General features: G+C 48.9%; 1 pseudogene; it reads left to right on the forward strand.

Moving 5' to 3' along the window:
* LOC108638028 lies at nucleotides 1,402–2,721 on the forward strand (annotated as a pseudogene).

Genomic DNA, 4,776 nt, shown 5'->3' on the forward strand with positions numbered 1-4,776 from the left:
AAAGAAAGCCATTTCCAGTCGCAGGGAAGAGCCAGAGAGGATCACACTAGATGAACTAAGTGAGACAAAGTATCACCTGTTATCACTTCTAGGTGGAATCCAAACATGGAAACAAATGAGCTTCTTTACAAAACAGTAACAGCTTCATATACTTAGTAAAGAATCGTGTTACCAAAAAGGAAAGGTCAGGTGCAGGGAGAAATATATGTTGAGAATAACATATACACACTATTAGTTATAAAATAATCCATAAGGACCCACTGTAGAGCACAAGGAACCCTACTTTGACTGTAAATAACCTATATGAGAAAAAGAACCCCAAAAGAGCATATATACATCTATGTATAAATGAATAACGTTGCTTTACACATTGAAAAAAAAAAAAGCAACCCACAACAGTGCAAATCACCTATATACTCAAATTCAAAATAAACGTACCAGGAAAGAAAGAAAGACAAAAGAGCTGCTGACTCTGTTCCCCTCGGGCCTTGGGGACCTGGGCTGGCGTCACGTCTCTGGGGCCTGAGCAGGCTGGGTCCCCATGCGGGGTTGTCCTGGGGCTGAGGGCGCTGGGGAGGATATGCCAGGCAATCAGCCCCCCACCCCGGTGGACATGGACTTCCTGTTCCCCTCTGCATGAGTCCACAATCTCCAGATCCTGTGGGACCCTCCTGCAGCAGCACTAAATCTAGTGCCCCCAAAGGATGGTGGGGTCTCTGGGCTGGAAGAGCTTTGCAAAGTGCCCCGGGCCCCGTGTCGCCTGGTGGTGGGGTTCCCACCTCCAGCCTCCTTCCTTAGGGTCACCCCACTGAGAGGACAGGTCCCTCTGCAGAGTGGTGTTGCAATCATTGGGACCGCCTGGGGGATGAAGGGAAGGGGAAGAAGTAAGGAGACACAAGCCTTAGGGCTTCCCAGGTGGCGCTAGTGGTAAAGAATCCATCTGCCAATGCAGGAGACGTGGGAGAAGCGGGTTCAATCCCTGCGTCTGGAAGATCCCCGGGAGGCATTCTTATTGACAACCCAGAAACCAGACTTGCCCTAAGGCTCTGGTTGCCCAGGTAACCAGAGGGGGCATGAAGAAATGCTGCCACCTTGTGGTCATTCCCTGTAACAAGCACTTGAAAACCGGGGCTATTGGGCTCGGCTCTAAATGACACCAGCCGAGGGGCCGCCGCGCCCATCCCGATGGCTGGAGGCGTCTGAGGCGCGGACGGAGGCGGCGGCGGCGGCGGGAGCGGGAGCGGGCGCGGGGGAGTGGAGCAGCGCCGCGGGACCGACCGGACGAGTTCGCCGGCGCACCTGCCGCAGCGCCCGCGGAGCGGCCGGAGCACGACCACCTCCCGGAGCGGCGGCTGAGGCGGCGGGGAGCGGGCGCGCAGGCGGACGAGGCGTCGAGCCTTTTCTCTGTTGCAGACAGTTTTACATGTTTGGGAGAACAGACCAGCAGCACTTCTGAATTAAGATCTCAGATTCTTTGAGGTGGCTTTGAAGAGCACTAAGATTAGAAGATGAGTGAACTTGACCAGTTACGGCAGGAGGCCGAACAGCTTAAAGACCAAATTGGAGATGCTCGGAAGGCGTGTGCAGACGCGACTCTCTCTCAGATCACAAACACTGACCCTGTGGGAAGAGTCCAGACGCGCACCAGGAGGACGCTGAGGGGACACTTGGCCAAGATCTATGCCATGCACTGGGCACCGACTCCCAGGCTTCTAGTCAGTGCCTCGCAGGACGGTAAACTTATTATCTGGGACAGCTACACCACAAACAAGGTCCATGCCATCCCTCTGCGCTCCTCGCGGGTCATGACGTGCGCTTATGGCCCTTCTGGGAACTACGTGGCCTGCGGAGGCCTGGATAACATCTGCTCCATTTACAATCTGAAAACTCGTGAAGGGAATGTCCGTGTGAATCGTGAGCTGGCTGGACACACAGGTTACCTGTCGTGCTGCGGTTTTCTGGATGACAATCAGATCGTTACCGGCTCTGGAGACACCACCTGTGCCCTGTGGGACATCGAGACTGGCCAGCAGACGACCACATTCCCTGGACACACCGGGGACGTCATGAGCCTTTCACTCGCTCCGGACACCAGACTGTCTCTGGTGCTTGTGACGCTTCAGCCAAACTCTGGGACGTGCAAGAAGGGGTGTGCCGGCAAACCTTCACCGGCCACGAGCCCGATATCAACGCCATCTGTTTCTTCCCGAACTGCAACGCATTTGCCACTGGCTCAGACGACGCCACCTGCCGGCTGTTCGACCTCCGTGCGGACCAGGAGCTCAGGACCTACTCCCACGACAACATCATCTGCGGGATCACCTCCGTCTCCTTCTCCAAGAGTGGGCGCCTCCTTCTCGCAGGGTACGACGACTTCAACTGCAATGTCTGGGACGCCCTCAAAGCCGACAGGGTAGGGGTCTTGGCCGGGCATGACAACCGCGTGAGCTGCCTGGGGGTAACTGATGACGGGATGGCCGTGGTGACGGGGTCCTGGGACAGCTTCCTCAAAATCTGGAACTAACCCTGACAGCAGGTGGACGCCACAGTGACTGGAAGACCATTCCAGCCTTGGATGGTTGCAGATAGCATTTCCCATCTACCCCTACTAACGCGGACGCCCTGCACCCCTCAGAACTTCAAAAGCGCAAGACCTTCCCCTCACTTATTGCTGAAACCAAGAGCACAGTTCCCACCGAGAGAAGAATCTCTGTGCTGTAACTAAAACGAATCGCGCATTCCTTCTGGGACCATTGTCTTTGTTTTCCTTTTTTGTTTGTTTTGAATGAATTTAAAAGGAAATACTATAATAAAAATGTTAACAAGAAGGTAAAAAAATAAATAAATAAAATAAAATAAAATAAAATAAATGACACCAGCCCTAAAGAAATCTTCCGGGGTAAATCACATGAAGAGAATTCAAAACAGGGCTGACTTTCAAGAAGCCACTTTCCGGAGGTTAACTGTACTCCCCCGTAGAAGGTAAAAAGCCCGTGGAAAGATACTCATCATCAGTAAGTAGTAAAGAAATGCAAATTAAAACTACCATGAGCCATCTTCTCACATGGCTCAGAACAGCCATCCTCAAAAGATCTTCGAAGCTTAAGTGCTGCCGAGGGCGAGGGGAACAGGAAACCCTCCTACGCCGTGGGCAGGGTTGTAAATGGGTGGGTGCAGCCACGAAGGAAAATATCTGGAGGCTCCTTGAAACACGAAATAGAGAGTTACCACGTTTTCCAGCAATACCACTCCTTGCTTTGATCTGGAAAAAATCCTAATTCCAAAGAATATGTACATTTCTATTTTCAGGGCAGCACTATTCACAATAGCCAAGTCAGAGCATTAACCAAAATATCCATCGACAGAAAAATGAAGACTAACTGGCCCATCTAGACAGTGGAATACACTCAGGAAGAAAAAAAAAAAAAAAACTGCCATGAGCAGCAGCATGGATGTACTGAGAGATTATCACACTGAGGTATGAGACCAAAGGCAAACATCCTAAAATAGTACTGAAAGGTGGAAGCCAGAAATTCATGCAAATGAAATAATTTGCAAATAGAAACAGACTCAGAGTTAAAAAACCAACTCGTGATTATTTTTTTAAAACGTTGCAGGAGGGATACACTAAGAGGGATTAAAATGCTCACATCACTATATATCAAACAGGTCATCTAAAAGGACCAAATGAACAGCACAGCAAGTTGAAGGAAACACACTGTGATAACCTTCATGGGAAAAGATCCCCCAAAAGAACAGCGGTACATCTATTTATGACTGAATCAAGTTCCTGTACACCTAAAACAAACAGAGTCGGAAATCAGCTCTATCAGAAAAAAAATAATTACCCAAAAAAGTGGAGGATGAAAAATGATGCCGCCTTGTGGCTACTTTTGGTAACAATAACTGAAAAACCTGTGCTGACCAAAATACACCTGTTCTCAACAAATGTCCTGGGATAGGTCCTAGAAAAAGAATTAAAAACAGGGCAGATGGTCAAGAGGTCAAAGTAACTTGTTAATAGGCAGGACAGAGGACAGGGAGGAAGGTCCTTAAACAAGCAAAAAGAGAATGAAATTACAACACTCCCTACCCATTTAAAGAAAAACTCCAAATTACTTAAAGAACTAAGTGAAGTGAAGTCGCTCAGTCGTGTCCGACTTTGCAACACGTAGACTGTAGCCCACCAAGCTCCTCCGTCCATGGGATTCTCCAGGCAAGAATACTGGAGTGGGTTGCCATTTCCTTCTCCAGGGGATCTTCCTGACCCAGGGATCGAACCCAGGTCTCCCACATTGCAGGCAAATGCTTTTACCTCTGCACCACCAGGGAAGCCCCTTAAAGAAATGGAGAGACAATTACTCCCTACGATTAGAGGAAAGCATAGGAAAAACAGGCTTTGACATAAATCACAGCAAATTCCCTCTGGATCCAGCTCTTAGGATAAAGAAAAATAGAAATAAGAAAAACTCAGCAAGGGACCTCATTAACCTTGAAAGCACTTACACAGAAAAGGAAAACATAACGAAAGAAAATGACAACCCTCAGAGTGGAAAAAAAGTTTGCAAGGAAGTATATCAACAAGTAATTCATCTGCAAAACAAGCAAACGGCACATGCAGCTCAAAACACACTCACACACTCTCACACACACACACACACACACACACACACACACACACACACACACACCAGAAATGGGCCAAAGATCTAAATGGATATTTTTTCGAAGAATGTATCCAGATCGCTATAAGGCACGTGAAAAGATGCTCAGCGT

The sequence above is a fragment of the Capra hircus genome, chromosome 18 (assembly GCF_001704415.2).
Source record: "Capra hircus breed San Clemente chromosome 18, ASM170441v1, whole genome shotgun sequence".
Taxonomy (NCBI): Eukaryota; Metazoa; Chordata; class Mammalia; order Artiodactyla; family Bovidae; genus Capra; species Capra hircus.